The 18,875-nt window shown below is 42.6% G+C and overlaps 1 pseudogene; it reads left to right on the top strand.

Annotated features, from left to right (window-relative positions):
* LOC124024477 overlaps window positions 1–18,875 on the top strand; it is a 104,685-nt pseudogene that overhangs the window by 51,249 nt on the left and 34,561 nt on the right.

The raw sequence follows: 18,875 nt of genomic DNA, 5'->3' as shown, positions 1-18,875 counted from the left end.
GTTCCGTGTAGTCATGGCTCTATGTAGTACTGTGGAATAGAGTTCTGTGTAGTCATGGCTCTATGTAGTACTGTGGAATAGAGTTCCGTGTAGTCATGGCTCTATGTAGTACTGTGGAATAGAGTTCCATGTAGTCGTGGATCTATGTAGTACTGTGGAATAGAGTTCCATGTAGTCATGGCTCTATGTAGTACTCCACTATGCACAGCCGTGCTGCCCTGTTCTGAGCCAATTGCAATTTTCCTAAATCCCTCTTTGTGGCACCTGATCACACGACTGAACAGTAGTCCAGGTGCGATAAAACCAGGGCCTGTTTGACCTGCCTTGTTGATAGTGTTGTTAAGAAGGCAGAGCAGCGCTTTATTATTGACAAACTTCTCCCCATCTTAGCAAAAATGTGATTTGTTGTATCAATATGTTTTGACCATGACAGTTTTATAGTCCAGGGTTACTCCAAGCAGTTTAGTCTCCTCAACTTGCTCAATTTCCCCATGATTCATTACAATATTTAGTTGAGGTTAAGGGTTTAGTGAATGATTTGTCCCAAATACATAGCTTTTAGTTTTTGAAATATTTAGGACTGACTTATTCCTTGCCACCCATTCTGAAACTAACTGCAGCTCTTTGTTAGGAATTGCAGTCATTTCAGTCGCTGTAGTAGCTGAGGTGTATAGTGTTGAGTCATCCGCATACATAGACACTCTGTCTTTACTCAAAGACAGAGGCATGTCATTAGTAAAGATTTTAAAAAGTAAAGGGCCTAGACAGCTGCCCTGGGGAATTCCTGATTTTACCTGGATTTTATTGGAGAGGCTTCCATTAAAGAATACCCTCTGTGTTCTATTAGACTGGTAAATTTTTATCCACAATATAGCAGGGGGTGTAAAGCCATAACACATATGTTTTTCCATCAGCAAACTATGATCGATAATGTCAGCCCCCACAATCATTTTATCAACACAGTTTCTCAATAATTTGTGTAAGTGTTGCGCTCGTTGAAAGTCCTTCTCTATAAGTCTACTGAAAGTCTGTTGTTAATTTGTTTACTGTAAAATAGCATTTGTATATAAATTATCCTTTATTTACTTTATTATCAATTCAATCTATAATGTGTCAAACAATACCTGTTTCTTTTGATGGACATGTGACATATTCATTTAGTTTGCATGAATCGTTTAGTGTTTGTGTACGATGCTGAAATTCATTCTGAATGTAGGAATTTTAGGGATCACATTTCCTCCATGACTCCATGTCATCCTCAAAAGAAACACCACATTCATCCAGCTGAATGTGAAAGCTAATTGCTGTACATTTTCTTTTTATGGGCCAAGGATTTCTCAACATATATTGTGCCTAACAAGCCAAATGTCTGCTACAACTTTAGATGAACTTCCAAGTCATTCTAAAAACCAGAAGGGTCCGACAGGGTAACACCCCACAGCATCTGAAGTGGTGCGTCTGTATGTCAATGACAATCTTTTCTTTCACAGCGCCGCTGTCATTATTACAATCTAAATGCAAATGACTGTAACGCCTTGGGGCTTTTCCCACTGAGACAGTGGTTTATGTTCATGTGTCTCTGGTGTTATTGTTATTTCCATCAGGACTGTGACACAAAAAAAGACTTGGTGTTGAGCAGAATCCAAAACCTCTGCATCATTTTGATAGTTGCTTTGTGAGAAGGTGTTAAAGTCCACAGTCTTATCCCGAAGCCACTCCTGCGTTGTCTTGGCTGTGTGCTTAGGGTCGTTGTCCTGTTGGAAGGTGAACCTTCGCCCCAGTCAGAGGTCCTGAGCTCTGGAGCTGGTTTTCATCAAGGATACTTTGCTCTGTTCATCTTTGCCTTGATCCTGACTAGTCTTCCTGTCTTTTACTGAGGAGTGGCTTCCGTCTAACCACTCTACCCTGAAGGCCTGCAGAGATGGTTGTTCTTCTGGAAGTTTCTCCTATCTCCACAGAGGAACTCTGGAGTGTGAGAGTGACCTCCACTTCCTGGACAATTTCTTCCACCTCATGGCTTGGTTTCTGCTCTGACATGCCCTGTCAACTGTGGGACCTTATATAAACAGGTGTGTGCCTTTCCAAATCAAGTTGTAGAAACATCTCAAGGATGATCGATGGGAACAAGATGCACCTGATCTCAATTTAGAGTCTCAAAGAAAACGGGTCTGAATACTAACATAAATAAGGTATTTCTGTTGATTTGTTTTTTATAAATTTGCAAAAATGTCTAAAAACCTGTTTTTGCTTTGTCATTATGGTGTATTGTGATGTCATTATGGGGTATTGTGATGTCATTATGGGTTATTGTGATGTCATTATGGTGTATTGTGTGTAGATTGATGAGGATCATGTTTATTTAGTCTATTTTAGAACGAGACTGTAACGTAAACAAAATGTGGAAAAAGGTCCAGGGGTCTGAATACTTTCTGAATGCGCTGTATGTACCAGATGAAAGGTACCAGCGGCCTGGCATTAGACCCAAGAGAGAACAGGAGCCACGTCCCAGGGAGACACGGTGCCGGGTCCTGCTGTACATAGAAACAGAAAAGTCTTTTTGGCTAAAACACGGGAGTAAATCGTCAGTGGAAACTCGCCACTAGTCAGTTGGTTGTATTTGTTCATTTCTTATCGCAGAGATGATGTGTGGTAGCTCTTTGTTGGGCCTGAGACTGTTATTAAAACTCTGATGTGAATGTTCCCATACTGCTCTGCAGAAGGGGCTCATTTATCAATGTGATGTGTTGATGGATGTAAAGCAGTTTATGGTCTTTGAGGTGGGAGACAGTCTGGGGAAATCACTGCCTTAATGTCATTACATTCCCTGCTTGGTTATCTTTTTGTTTTGTCAACAATGTGAATGTCAAAATGACTTTTCTCCCCATGGGATTTTATATGTGAATGACTGTGACTTTTACACAGCCTGTTGTCTGACCTCTGACCTCTGAGCTCACTTCTTATCATTTTCACTTCATTAATCTGGACAACCCAGAAGTAAAAACTCACGTAATTTGTCCAGATGCCATTTGTGTCACGTAGTCGACCCAGGAGAGATTAGAACGTCATTGGTCTGACAGACATTTCAGTGATTAAACATGATATATTATGATGAAGAACTTCTCTGATCAGATGAATGTTAGATGTCCAGGTGGATATCTACACGCCAGATACACAACCCTGTTCAGAATCTCTCTCCCCCAAAACCCTGTTCTCTCTCTCTCTCCCCCAAAACCCTGTTCAGAATCTCTGCCTTTCCTCTTGATAATACAACAGAGCATGAACTAACTCTATCACCCTGCTCTCTCTCTTCCCCCCAAAACCCTGTTCACTCTCTCTCTCCCCCCCAAAACCCTGTTCTCTCTCTCTCTCCCCCCCAAAACCCTGTTCTCTCTCTCTCTCCCCCAAAACCCTGTTCAGAATCTCTGCCTTTCCTCTTGATAATACAACAGAGCATGAACTAACTCTATCACCCTGCTCTCTCTCTTCCCCCAAAACCCTGTTCACTCTCTCTCTCCCCCAAAACCCTGTTCTCTCTCTCTCTCCCCCCAAAACCCTGTTCTCTCTCTCTCTCCCACCCAAAACCCTGTTCACTCTCTCTCTCCCACCCAAACCCTGTTCACTCTCTCTGCCTTTCCCCCAGAAAACCCTCTTCACTCTCTCTCTCCCCCAAAACCCTGTTCACTCTCTCTCTTCCCCCAAAACCCTGTTCACTCTCTCTCTTCCCCCAAAACCCTGTTCACTCTCTCTCTCCCCCCAAAACCCTGTTCACTCTCTCTCTCCCCCAAAACCCTGTTCACTCTCTCTCTCTCCCCCCAAAACCCTGCTCTCTCTCTCTCCCCCAAAACCCTGTTCAGAATCTCTCTCCCCCAAAACCCTGTTCAGAATCTCTCTCCCCAAACCCCTGTTCTCTCTCTCTTCTCCCCCAAAACCCTGTTCAGAATCTCTGCCCTTCCTCTTGATAATACAACAGAGCATGAACTAACTCTATCACCCTGCTCTCTCTCTTCCCCCAAAACCCTGTTCACTCTCTCTTCTCCCCCAAAACCATGTTCTCTCTCTTCTCCCCCAAACCCCTGTTCTCTCTCCCCCCAAAACCCTGTTCTCTCTCTTCTCCCCAAACCCCTGTTCTCTCTCTCCCCCCAAAATCCTGTTCTCTCTCTCTTCACCCCCAAACCCTTGTTCTCTCTCTTCTCCCCCAAACTCATGTTCCCGCTCTTCTCCCCCAACCCCCTTTTCTCTCTCTCCTCCCCCAACCCCCCTTTCTCTCTTTTACCCCAACCCCTTCTCTCTCTCTCCTCTCCCAACCCCCTTTTCTCTCTCTTCTCCCCATCCCCTTAACCATCCCCCAAACATCCATTCTTCTCTCTTCCATCCCTCACCCCCAAATAACCCTCTCTACCCTCTTCTCCCCCCCAGTCCCAGCCCCAGTGCGCTCTCTCCACGTCCAGGGTGGTAAGCGTACTGACCGTCTCTCCATCAGCTGGCTGCCTGGGGCAGGGGAGTGGAGTGGGTACCAAGTGGTCCTGTACGGTGGCCTGGAGGGCTCAACCACTACCCTGGCCGCCCAGGAGCTGGGCATGGAGCAGAGAGAACACCTGTTCCAGGGACTGGTACCTGGCCGTGTGTACCGGGCTGAGGTGGTCACACACAGTGGAGAGCTGACTAATGCTGTGTCTGCAAAGGGAAGGACGGGTCAGTACACAACCCTCTCTGTCTCTGTCTGAAACTCATATTCATTTACAATGATTCAATGATGCCAGGGATGATAGTTATTATAAAATGCATCCATTCTACCTAACAACTATATTGACTAGTACTACCTTAGTTAGAGAATACTCTGCACTCTGGGTCCATGTATCCATTCTACCTAACAACTATATTGACTAGTACTACCTTAGTTAGAGAATACTCTGCACTCTGGGTCCATGTATCCATTCTACCTAACAACTATATTGACTAGTACTACCTTAGTTAGAGAATACTCTGCACTCTGGGTCCATGTATCCATTCTACCTAACAACTATATTGACTAGTACTACCTTAGTTAGAGAATACTCTGCACTCTGGGTCCATGTATCCATTCTACCTAACAACTATATTGACTAGTACTACCTTAGTTAGAGAATACTCTGCACTCTGGGTCCATGTATCCATTCTACCTAACAACTATATTGACTAGTACTACCTTAATTAGAGAATACTCTGCACTCTGGGTCCATGTATCCATTCTACCTAACAACTATATTGACTAGTACTACCTTAGTTAGAGAATACTCTGCACTATTGCTGCTTGCAGTAAAGCCTGTTTCTGTCTGTGTTTTGTGTTACTTGCAGTAAAGTCTGTTTCTGTCTGTGTTTTGTGTTGCTTGCAGTAAAGCCTGTTTCTGTCTGTGTTTTGTGTTGCTTGCAGTAAAGCCTGTTTCTGTCTGTGTTTTGTGTTGCTTGCAGTAAAGCCTGTTTCTGTCTGTGTTTTGTGTTGCTTGCAGTAAAGCCTGTTTCTGTCTGTGTTTTGTGTTGCTTGCAGTAAAGCCTGTTTCTGTCTGTGTTTTGTGTTGCTTGCAGTAAAGCCTATTTCTGTCTGTGTTTTGTGTTGCTTGTAGTAAAGCCTGTTTCTGTCTGTGTTTTGTGTTGCTTGCAGTAAAGCCTGTTTCTGTCTGTGTTTTGTGTTGCTTGCAGTAAAGCCTGTTTCTGTCTGTGTTTTGTGTTGCTTGCAGTAAAGCCTGTTTCTGTCTGTGTTTTGTGTTGCTTGCAGTAAAGCCTGTTTCTGTCTGTGTTTTGTGTTGCTTGTAGTAAAGCCTGTTTCTGTCTGTGTTTTGTGTTGCTTGTAGTAAAGCCTGTTTCTGTCTGTGTTTTGTGTTGCTTGCAGTAAAGCCTGTTTCTGTCTGTGTTTTGTGTTGCTTGCAGTAAAGCCTGTTTCTGTCTGTGTTTTGTGTTGCTTGCAGTAAAGCCTGTTTCTGTCTGTGTTTTGTGTTGCTTGCAGTAAAGCCTGTTTCTGTCTGTGTTTTCCCCCTCAGCCCCAGAGCCTCCCTCCATGGTATCCTTCAGAGACATCAGTGGTAACAGCTCTGTAGAACTGACCTGGGATGGTCCCGCCTCTGGTGACTACGACACCTTTGACCTCCAATGGGCTCCCAGAGATTCCCTGTCAATCACAGCGCCTCAGCCAACCAGCCGCATCCTGGATGGGATGTTCCCGGGACGACTGTACAACTTCACCATCCGCACTGTCAGTGGGGGAGGAGTCAAGGGTGGGCCTATCGCCAACAGCCAGCCAATCCAGAGGAGCCTCAGAACAAGTAGGTGGAGCCTATGGGAGAGGGATATTTGATTTACTGTTGGGGTTTAAACTGTGTTATTCATGGTTAGAGTTATAGTATTTATTGGACTGGTAGACTTCCATGAAAAGAATTCAAACCTGATTGGTGGGAAGAACTTCCAACATCAGCCACTAGAGGGAAGCACACAACTGATCAAGGGAAAGAGAGACCTGTGCACTCAAGTGAAATTGACTGTGAGAGGGTAAATGAAAGTGTGTGTGTGGGCGGGGCGGGGGGGGGGGGATTTCGGGCATCTGACTGAGTTGTTTGAAGTTCTTATTTAAATCCACATTGGGCTTGGCTCTCTGGGGAGGAGATGGTTTGGAGCAGGATGAGGCCAAACAGAATATAGAATCAAGGTCCGGAACTGAGAGATATTCTAAAAGGGCTTCTGGGTTCTGCATCCTGTCCTACTTTACACACACACACACACACACACACACACACACACACACACACACACACACACACACACACACACACACACACACACACACACACACACACACACACACACACACACACACACACACACACACACACACACACACACACACACACACACACACACACACACACACACACACACACACACACACACACACACACACACACACACATCTAGATAATGAATGGTATTGGTTGATGAAGAGGCTCAACAGGACATCTAGATAATGAATGGTATTGGTTGATGAAGAGGATCAACAGGACATCTAGATAATGAATGGTATTGGTTGATGAAGAGGATCAACAGGACATCTAGATAATGAATGGTATTGGTTGATGAAGAGGATCAACAGGACATCTAGATAATGAATGGTATTGGTTGATGAAGAGGCTCAACAGGACATCTAGATAATGAATGGTATTGGTTGATGAAGAGGATCAACAGGACATCTAGATAATGAATGGTATTGGTTGATGAAGAGGATCAACAGGACATCTAGATAATGAATGGTATTGGTTGATGAAGAGGATCAACAGGACATCTAGATAATGAATGGTATTGGTTGATGAAGAGGTTCAACAGAACATCTAGATAATGAATGGTTTCATCTTCAACCGTCCTCTCAATGACAGTGCTGCTCTTAATAGCCTAAGCTTTGCTCAATAAATCATACATTCAAACACACACACACATAGATGTACACACACACACAGATGTACACACACACACATAGATGAATACACACACACATACATAGATGTACACACACACACACATAGATGAACACAAACACACACATAGATGAACACAAACACACACATACATGGATGTACACACACATATTGATGGAGAACCTGGCTCTGCCTGGCTCGTAGTGTAACTTAAAGTTGCAATTGAGTTCTTCTCTATTCTTATAAATTCTTATGTCCCAAATTGCACCCTACACATTATTTTGGTGCACTAGTTTTACCACTGCCCATAAGAGAGTCAGGTCAAAAGTAGTGCACTACGTAGGGAATAGGGTCCCATTTGGGGAACACATCGTTTTCCCCCTCTGGTCTGGGATATTAATCTTCCTTCAGCGTCTGGCTCATGACAACCCTTAGACTATTATCACTTTCCATTCCAATATAAAGGGCATAACTGCTTAATGGTAAATATTACCCTGCCCCAGGCTTTTCAAACATCCGACAATTCCTTTCCATTTTCACCTAAAATGACATACCCAAATCTAACTACCTGTTGCTCAGGACCTGAAGCAAGGATATGCATTGTTTTGATACCATGTGAAAGGAAACACTTTGGAGATTGTGTAAAAGTGAAATTAATGTAGGAGAATATAACACATTAGATCAGGTCAAATATAATACAAATATTATATATATATTTTTTTTACCATCATCTTTGAAATGCAAGAGAAAGGTCATCATTTATTATTCCAGCCCACACGCAATTTAGATTTTGGCCACGAGATGACAGCAGTCTATGTGCAACGTTTTAGACTGATCCAATGAACCATTGCATTTGTGTTCAACATTTTGTATCAAGACTGCCCTAAGGTGCCTAATTGGTTAATTAATACATGTTCAAGTTCATAACTGTGCAACTCTCCTCAAACAATATCATGGTATTCTTTCACTGTAATAGCTACTGCAAATTGGACAGTCAATATCAGATATGTCTATGTCCTGGGAAATGTTCTTGTTATTTACAACCTCATGCTAATCGCATTAGCCTACTGTACGTTAGCTCAACTGTCCCGAGGGGGGCACACCGATCCTGTAGAGGTTATTAAGTTTAGATTTATCATAACCATTTATGAGGGTATAGTTATGTGTGGGTATATGTGGGTATAGTTATGTGTGGGTATAAGTGAGTATAGTTAGTTAGTCTTGGACATCGTTAGTTTTTTCTTTAAACTGTAAACACTTGGCTGAAGAGAAAAAGGAGGGTGGTGAGAATTTGTCATACTTCATGTGTAGGAGATGGTAGTAATGACTGTGACAGTCATGGCATTTTGGGTGACAGGAACTGATCAGCCAAATGACTGCAGTCACAGTAAAACATGTTAGAATAGCAAAAATAAATATATACACTACCAGTCAGTAGTTTGGACACACCTACACATTCCAGGGTATTTCTTTTATTTTGACTATTTTCTACATTGTAGAATAGTAGAGAATACATCACCACTATGAAATAACACATATGGAATCATGTAGTAACCAAAATAGTGTTAAACAAATACAAATATATTTGAGATTTTAGATTCTTCCAAGTACCCACCCTTTTCCTTGATGACAGCTTTTAGGAAAACATGTTCTCCTCTCCTCCTCTCCTGTCTGCATGTGCTGCCATGGAAATAGACTGGACAGAAGGTGCATCAAGTCAATTATGGCATAATGGCTGGATTGGCAGCTATTGCGAGTGCACCCAGAGGAGCAAAGCAGGAAGTATAATATGTGATGTGTCAAGTTGATTCAACTCAACTGACATTACAAAAATACCTTCTATTGCATGAGCACGTCAGTTAGCATCATTTGAATGAATATTCTACAATTTATTGCATCACAATACCAAGCAGCCATTGTGAGTTTACCAGTCAAGTTGTCAGGGTGAGAGGTTCCAAGTCTGTTCTATTCATTCTATTTACCAGTCAAGTTGTCAGGGTGAGAGGTTCTATTCATTCTATTTACCAGTCAAGTTGTCAGGGTGAGAGGTTCTATTCATTCTATTTACCAGTCATATTACCAGGGTTAGAGGTTCTATTCATTCTATTTACCAGTCAAGTTGTCAGGGTGAGAGGTTCTATTCATTCTATTTACCAGTCAAGTTGTCAGTGTGAGAGGTTCTATTCATTCTATTTACCAGTCAAGTTGTCAGGGTGAGAGGTTCCAAGCCGGTTCTATTCATTCTATTTACCAGTCAAGTTGTCAGGGTGAGAGGTTCTATTCATTCTATTTACCAGTCAAGTTGTCAGGGTGAGAGGTTCCAAGCCGGTTCTATTCATTCTATTTACCAGTCAAATTGTAAGGGTTAGAGGTTCCAAGCCTGTTCTATTCATTCTATTTACCAGTCAAGTTGTCAGGGTGAGAGGTTCTATTCATTCTATTTACCAGTCAAGTTGTCAGGGTGAGAGGTTCTATTCATTATATTTACCAGTCAAGTTGTCAGGGTGAGAGGTTCTATTCATTCTATTTACCAGTCAAGTTGTCAGGGTGAGAGGTTCTATTCATTCTATTTACCAGTCAAGTTGTCAGGGTGAGAGGTTCTATTCATTCTATTTACCAGTCAAGTTGTCAGGGTGAGAGGTTCTATTCATTCTATTTACCAGTCAAGTTGTCAGGGTGAGAGGTTCTATTCATTCTATTTACCAGTCAAGTTGTCAGGGTGAGAGGTTCCAAGCCTGTTCTATTCATTCTATTTACCAGTCAAGTTGTCAGGGTGAGAGGTTCTATTCATTCTATTTACCAGTCAAGTTGTCAGGGTGAGAGGTTCTATTCATTCTATTTACCAGTCAAGTTGTCAGGGTGAGAGGTTCTATTCATTCTATTTACCAGTCAAGTTGTCAGGGTGAGAGGTTCTATTCATTCTATTTACCAGTCAAGTTGTCAGTGTGAGAGGTTCTATTCATTCTATTTACCAGTCAAGTTGTCAGTGTGAGAGGTTCTATTCATTCTATTTACCAGTCAAGTTGTCAGGGTGAGAGGTTCTATTCATTCTATTTACCAGTCAAGTTGTCAGTGTGAGAGGTTCTATTCATTCTATTTACCAGTCAAGTTGTCAGGGTGAGAGGTTCTATTCATTCTATTTACCAGTCAAGTTGTCAGGGTGAGAGGTTCCAAGCCTGTTCTATTCATTCTATTTACCAGTCAAGTTGTCAGGGTGAGAGGTTCTATTCATTCTATTTACCAGTCAAGTTGTCAGGGTGAGAGGTTCTATTCATTCTATTTACCAGTCAAGTTGTCAGGGTGAGAGGTTCTATTCATTCTATTTACCAGTCAAGTTGTCAGGGTGAGAGGTTCTATTCATTCTATTTACCAGTCAAGTTGTCAGGGTGAGAGGTTCTATTCATTCTATTTACCAGTCAAGTTGTCAGGGTGAGAGGTTCTATTCATTCTATTTACCAGTCAAGTTGTCAGGGTGAGAGGTTCTATTCATTCTATTTACCAGTCAAGTTGTCAGTGTGAGAGGTTCTATTCATTCTATTTACCAGTCAAGTTGTCAGGGTGAGAGGTTCTATTCATTCTATTTACCAGTCAAGTTGTCAGGGTGAGAGGTTCCAAGCCTGTTCTATTCATTCTATTTACCAGTCAAGTTGTCAGGGTGAGAGGTTCTATTCATTCTATTTACCAGTCAAGTTGTCAGGGTGAGAGGTTCTATTCATTCTATTTACCAGTCAAGTTGTCAGTGTGAGAGGTTCTATTCATTCTATTTACCAGTCAAGTTGTCAGGGTGAGAGGTTCTATTCATTCTATTTACCAGTCAAGTTGTCAGGGTGAGAGGTTCCAAGCCTGTTCTATTCATTCTATTTACCAGTCAAGTTGTCAGGGTGAGAGGTTCTATTCATTCTATTTACCAGTCAAGTTGTCAGGGTGAGAGGTTCCAAGCCTGTTCTATTCATTCTATTTACCAGTCAAGTTGTCAGGGTGAGAGGTTCTATTCATTCTATTTACCAGTCATGTTGTCAGGGTGAGAGGTTCTATTCATTCTATTTACCAGTCAAGTTGTCAGTGTGAGAGGTTCTATTCATTCTATTTACCAGTCAAGTTGTCAGGGTGAGGTTCCAAGCCTGTTCTATTTATTATTTTTACCAGTCAGGGTTCAGTTGGAGAAGTTCAATCCAATTTTAAATCAAATTTTATTTGTCACACATACACATGGTTAGCAGATGTTAATGCGAGTGTAGCGAAACGCTTGTGCTTCTAGTTCCGACAATGCAGTGATAACCAACAAGTAATCTAACTAACAATTCCAAATCTACTGTCTTATACACAGTGTAAGGGGATAAAGAATATGTACATAAGGATATGTGAATGAGTGATGGTACAGGGCAGCATACAGTAGATGGTATTGAGTACAGTATATACATATGAGGTGAGTATGTAGACAAAGTAAACAAAGTGGCATAGTTAAAGTGGCTAGTGATACATGTATTACATAAGGATGCAGTCGATGATATAGAGTACAGTATATACGTATGCATATGAGATGAATAATGTAGGGTAAGTAACATTATATAAGGTAGCATTGTTTAAAGTGGCTAGTGATATATTTACATCATTTCCCATCAATTCCCATTATTAAAGTGGCTGGAATTGGGTCAGTGTCAATGACAGTGAGTTGGCAGCAGCCACTTAATGTTAGTGGTGGCTGTTTAACAGTCTGATGGCCTTGAGATAGAAGCTGTTTTTCAGTCTCTCGGTCCCAGCTTTGATGCACCTGTACTGACCTCGCCTTCTGGATGATAGCGGGGTGAACAGGCAGTGGCTCGGGTGGTTGATGTCCTTGATGATCTTTATGGCCTTCCTGTAACATCGGGTGGTGTAGGTGTCCTGGAGGGCAGGTAGTTTGCCCCCGGTGATGCGTTGTGCAGACCTCACTACCCTCTGGAGAGCCTTACAGTTGAGGGCGGAGCAATTGCCGTACCAGGCGGTGATACAGCCCGCCAGGATGCTCTCGATTGTGCATCTGTAGAAGTTTGTGAGTGCTTTTGGTGACAAGCCGAATTTCTTCAGCCTCCTGAGGTTGAAGAGGCGCTGCTGCGCCTTCTTCACGACGCTGTCAGTGTGAGTGGACCAATTCAGTTTATGCCGAGGAACTTAAAACTTGCTACCCTCTCCACTACTGTTCCATCGATGTGGATAGGGGGGTGTTCCCTCTGCTGTTTCCTGAAGTCCACAATCATCTCCTTAGTTTTGTTGTAGTTGAGTGTGAGGTTATTTTCCTGACACCACACTCCGAGGGCCCTCACCTCCTCCCTGTAGGCCGTCTCGTCGTTGTTGGTAATCAAGCCTACCACTGTTGTGTCGTCCGCAAACTTGATGATTGAGTTGGAGGCGTGCGTGGCCACGCAGTCGTGGGTGAACAGGGAGTACAGGAGAGGGCTCAGAACGCACCCTTGTGGGGCCCCCGTGTTGAGGATCAGCGGGGAGGAGATGTTGTTGCCTACCCTCACCACCTGGGGGCGGCCCGTCAGGGAGTCCAGTACCCAGTTGCACAGGGCGGGGTCGAGACCCAGGGTCTCGAGCTTGATGACGAGCTTGGAGGGTACCATGGTGTTGAATGCCGAGCTGTAGTCGTTGAACAGCATTCTCACATAGGTATTCCTCTTGTCCAGGTGGGTTAGGGCAGTGTGCAGTGTGGTTGAGATTGCATCGTCTGTGGACCTATTTGGGCGGTAAGCAAATTGGAGTGGGTCTAGGGTGTCAGGTAGGGTGGAGGTGATATGGTCCTTGACTAATCTCTCAAAGCACTTCATGATGACGGAAGTGAGTGCTACGGGGCGGTAGTCGTTTAGCTCAGTTACCTTAGCTTTCTTGGGAACAGGAACAATGGTGGCCCTCTTGAAGCATGTGGGAACAGCAGACTGGTATAGGGATTGATTGAATATGTCCGTAAACACACTGGCCAGCTGGTCTGCGCATGCTCTGAGGCGCGGCTGGGGATGCCGTCTGGGCCTGCAGCCTTGCGAAGGTTAACACATTTAAATGTCTTACTCACCTCGGCTGCAGTGAAGGAGAGACCGCATGTTTTCGTTGCAGGCCGTGTCAGTGGCACTGTATTGTCCTCAAAGCGGGCAAAAAGTTATTTAGTCTGCCTGGGAGCAAGACATCCTGGTCCGTGACTGGGCTGGGTTTCTTCTTGTAGTCCGTGATTGACTGTAGACCCTGCCACATGCCTCTTGTGTCTGAGCCGTTGATTTGAGATTCTACTTTGTCTCTGTACTGACGCTTAGCTTGTTTAATAGCCTTGCGGAGGGAATAGCTGCATTGTTTATATTCGGTCATGTTACCAGACACCTTGCCCTGATTAAAAGCAGTGGTTCGCGCTTTCAGTTTCACGCGAATGCTGCCATCAATCCACGGTTTCTGGTTAGGGAATGTTTTTATCATTGCTATGGGAATGACCTCTTCAACGCGCGTTCTAATGAACTCGCACACCGAATCAGCGTATTCGTCAATATTTTTATCTGACGCAATACGAAACATGTCCCAGTCCACGTGATGGAAGCAGTCTTGGAGTGTGGAGTCAGCATGGTCGGACCAGCTTTGGACAGACCTCAGCGTGGGAGCCTCTTGTTTAAGTTTCTGCCTGTAGGCAGGGATCAACAAAATGGAGTCGCGGTCAGCTTTTCCGAAAGGGGGGCGGGGCAGGGCCTTATATGCGTCGCGGAAGTTAGAGTAACAATGATCCAAGGTTTTACCACCCCTGGTTGCGCAATCGATATGCTGATAAAATTTAGGGAGTCTTGCTTTCAGATTAGCTTTGTTAAAATCCCCAGCTACAATGAATGCAGCCTCCAGATAAATGGTTTCCAGTTTGCAAAGAGTTAAATAAAGTTCGTTCAGAGCCATCGATGTGTCTGCTTGGGGGGGGGGTGTATACGGCTGTGATTATAATTGAAGAGAAGTCTCTTGGTAGATAATACGGTCTACATTTGATTGTGAGGAATTCTAAACCAGGTGAACAGAAGGATTTGAGTTCCTGTATGTTTCTTTCATCACACCATGTCTCGTTAGTCATAAGGCATACGCCCCCGCCACTCTTCTTACCAGAAAGATGTTTGTTTCTGTCGGCACGATGCGTGGAGAAACCCGTTGGCTGCACCGCCCGGATAGCGTCTTCCCAGTGAGCCATGTTTTCGTGAAGCAGAGGACGTTACAGTCTCTGATGTCCCTCTGGAATGCTACCCTTGCTCGGATTTCATCAACCTTGTTGACAAGAGACTGGACATTGGCAAGAAGAATGCTAGGGAGTGGTGCGCGATGTGCCCGTGTCCTGAGTCTGACCAGAAGACCGCTACGTTTCCCTCTTTTTCGGAGTCGTTTTTTGGGTCGCTGCATGCGATCCATCCCGTTGTCCTGTTTGTAAAGGCAGAACACAGGATCCGCGTCGCAGAAAACATATTCTTGGTCGTACTGATGGTGAGTTGACGCTGATCTTATATTCAGTAGTTCTTCTCGACTTTATGTAATGAAACCTAAGATGACCTGGGGTACTAATGTAAGAAATAACACGTAAAAAAAAAAAAAACTGCATAGTTTCCTAGGAACGCGAAGCGAGGCGACCATCTCTGTCGGCGCCGGAAGTTACCAGGTTGTCAGGGTGAGAGGTTCCAAGCCTGTTCTATTCATTCTATTTACCAGTCAAGTTGTCAGGGTGAGAGGTTCCAAGCCTGTTCTATTCATTCTATTTACCAGTCAAGTTGTCAGGGTTAGAGGTTCCAAGCCTGTTCTATTCATTCTATTTACCAGTCAAGTTGTCAGGGTGAGAGGTTCCAAGCCTGTTCTATTCATTCTATTTACCAGTCAAGTTGTCAGGGTGAGAGGTTCCAAGTCTGTTCTATTCATTCTATTTACCAGTCAAGTTGTCAGGGTTAGAGGTTCCAATTCATTCTATTCATTCTAATTACCAGTCAAGTTGTCAGGGTGAGAGGTTCCAAGTCTGTTCTATTCATTCTATTTACCAGTCAAGTTGTCAGGGTTAGAGGTTCAATTCTGTTCTATTCATTCTATTTACCAGTCAAGTTGTCAGGGTTAGAGGTTCCAAGCCTGTTCTATTCATTCTATTTACCAGTCAAGTTGTCAGGGTGAGAGGTTCCAAGCCTGTTCTATTCATTCAGTTCAAGTCTGTTCATTCTATTTACCAGTTAAGTTGTCAGGGTTAGAGGTTCCAAGCCTGTTCTATTCATTCTATTTACCAGTCAAGTTGTCAGGGTGAGAGGTTCCAAGCCTGTTCTATTCATTCTATTTACCAGTCAAGTTGTCAGGGTGAGAGGTTCTATTCATTCTATTTACCAGTCATATTACCAGGGTTAGAGGTTCTATTCATTCTATTTACCAGTCAAGTTGTCAGGGTGAGAGGTTCTATTCATTCTATTTACCAGTCAAGTTGTCAGGGTGAGAGGTTCTATTCATTCTATTTACCAGTCATATTACCAGGGTTAGAGGTTCTATTCATTCTATTTACCAGTCAAGTTGTCAGGGTGAGAGGTTCTATTCATTCTATTTACCAGTCAAGTTGTCAGGGTGAGAGGTTCTATTCATTCTATTTACCAGTCAAGTTACCAGGGTGAGAGGTTCTATTCATTCTATTTACCAGTCAAGTTGTCAGGGTGAGAGGTTCTATTCATTCTATTTACCAGTCAAGTTGTCAGGGTGAGAGGTTCTATTCATTCTATTTACCAGTCAAGTTGTCAGGGTGAGAGGTTCTATTCATTCTATTTACCAGTCAAGTTGTCAGGGTGAGAGGTTCTATTCATTCTATTTACCAGTCATATTACCAGGGTTAGAGGTTCTATTCATTCTATTTACCAGTCATATTACCAGGGTTAGAGGTTCTATTCATTCTATTTACCAGTCAAGTTGTCAGGGTGAGAGGTTCTATTCATTCTATTTACCAGTCAAGTTGTCAGGGTGAGAGGTTCTATTCATTCTATTTACCAGTCATATTACCAGGGTTAGAGGTTCTATTCATTCTATTTACCAGTCAAGTTGTCAGGGTGAGAGGTTCTATTCATTCTATTTACCAGTCAAGTTGTCAGGGTGAGAGGTTCTATTCATTCTATTTACCAGTCAAGTTGTCAGGGTTAGAGGTTCTATTCATTCTATTTACCAGTCAAGTTGTCAGGGTGAGAGGTTCTATTCATTCTATTTACCAGTCAAGTTGTCAGGGTGAGAGGTTCTATTCATTCTATTTACCAGTCATATTACCAGGGTTAGAGGTTCTATTCATTCTATTTACCAGTCAAGTTGTCAGGGTGAGAGGTTCTATTCATTCTATTTACCAGTCAAGTTGTCAGGGTGAGAGGTTCTATTCATTCTATTTACCAGTCAAGTTGTCAGGGTGAGAGGTTCTATTCATTCTATTTACCAGTCAAGTTGTCAGGGTGAGAGGTTCTATTCATTCTATTTACCAGTCAAGTTGTCAGGGTGAGAGGTTCTATTCATTCTATTTACCAGTCAAGTTGTCAGGGTGAGAGGTTCTATTCATTCTATTTACCAGTCATATTACCAGGGTTAGAGGTTCTATTCATTCTATTTACCAGTCAAGTTGTCAGGGTGAGAGGTTCTATTCATTCTATTTACCAGTCAAGTTGTCAGGGTGAGAGGTTCTATTCATTCTATTTACCAGTCATATTACCAGGGTTAGAGGTTCTATTCATTCTATTTACCAGTCAAGTTGTCAGGGTGAGAGGTTCTATTCATTCTATTTACCAGTCAAGTTGTCAGGGTGAGAGGTTCTATTCATTCTATTTACCAGTCAAGTTGTCAGGGTGAGAGGTTCTATTCATTCTATTTACCAGTCAAGTTGTCAGGGTGAGAGGTTCTATTCATTCTATTTACCAGTCATATTACCAGGGTGAGAGGTTCTATTCATTCTATTTACCAGTCAAGTTGTCAGGGTTAGAGGTTCTATTCATTCTATTTACCAGTCAAGTTGTCAGGGTGAGAGGTTCTATTCATTCTATTTACCAGTCAAGTTGTCAGGGTGAGAGGTTCTATTCATTCTATTTACCAGTCATATTACCAGGGTTAGAGGTTCTATTCATTCTATTTACCAGTCATATTACCAGGGTTAGAGGTTCTATTCATTCTATTTACCAGTCAAGTTGTCAGGGTGAGAGGTTCTATTCATTCTATTTACCAGTCATATTACCAGGGTTAGAGGTTCTATTCATTCTATTTACCAGTCAAGTTGTCAGGGTGAGAGGTTCTATTCATTCTATTTACCAGTCAAGTTGTCAGGGTGAGAGGTTCTATTCATTCTATTTACCAGTCAAGTTGTCAGGGTGAGAGGTTCTATTCATTCTATTTACCAGTCAAGTTGTCAGGGTGAGAGGTTCTATTCATTCTATTTACCAGTCAAGTTGTCAGGGTGAGAGGTTCTATTCATTCTATTTACCAGTCAAGTTGTCAGGGTGAGAGGTTCTATTCATTCTATTTACCAGTCATATTACCAGGGTTAGAGGTTCTATTCATTCTATTTACCAGTCAAGTTGTCAGGGTGAGAGGTTCTATTCATTCTATTTACCAGTCAAGTTGTCAGGGTGAGAGGTTCTATTCATTCTATTTACCAGTCAAGTTGTCAGGGTGAGAGGTTCTATTCATTCTATTTACCAGTCATATTACCAGGGTGAGAGGTTCTATTCATTCTATTTACCAGTCAAGTTGTCAGGGTTAGAGGTTCTATTCATTCTATTTACCAGTCAAGTTGTCAGGGTGAGAGGTTCTATTCATTCTATTTACCAGTCAAGTTGTCAGGGTGAGAGGTTCTATTCATTCTATTTACCAGTCATATTACCAGGGTGAGAGGTTCTATTCATTCTATTTACCAGTCAAGTTGTCAGGGTGAGAGGTTCTATTCATTCTATTTACCAGTCAAGTTGTCAGGGTGAGAGGTTCTATTCATTCTATTTACCAGTCATATTACCAGGGTTAGAGGTTCTATTCATTCTATTTACCAGTCATATTACCAGGGTTAGAGGTTCTATTCATTCTATTTACCAGTCATATTACCAGGGTTAGAGGTTCTATTCATTCTATTTACCAGTCATATTACCAGGGTTAGAGGTTCTATTCATTCTATTTACCAGTCATATTACCAGGGTGAGAGGTTCCAAGCCTGTTCTATTCATTCTATTTACCAGTCATATTACCAGGGTTAGAGGTTCTATTCATTCTATTTACCAGTCAAGTTGTCAGGGTGAGAGGTTCTATTCATTCTATTTACCAGTCAAGTTGTCAGGGTGAGAGGTTCTATTCATTCTATTTACCAGTCAAGTTGTCAGGGTGAGAGGTTCTATTCATTCTATTTACCAGTCATATTACCAGGGTTAGAGGTTCTATTCATTCTATTTACCAGTCAAGTTGTCAGGGTGAGAGGTT

Source organism: Oncorhynchus gorbuscha, unplaced genomic scaffold (assembly GCF_021184085.1).
Source record: "Oncorhynchus gorbuscha isolate QuinsamMale2020 ecotype Even-year unplaced genomic scaffold, OgorEven_v1.0 Un_scaffold_1870, whole genome shotgun sequence".
Classification (NCBI taxonomy): domain Eukaryota; kingdom Metazoa; phylum Chordata; class Actinopteri; order Salmoniformes; family Salmonidae; genus Oncorhynchus; species Oncorhynchus gorbuscha.
The sequence above is the reverse complement of the archived record's forward strand: the minus strand, read 5'-3'. Positions and strand labels throughout refer to the sequence as shown.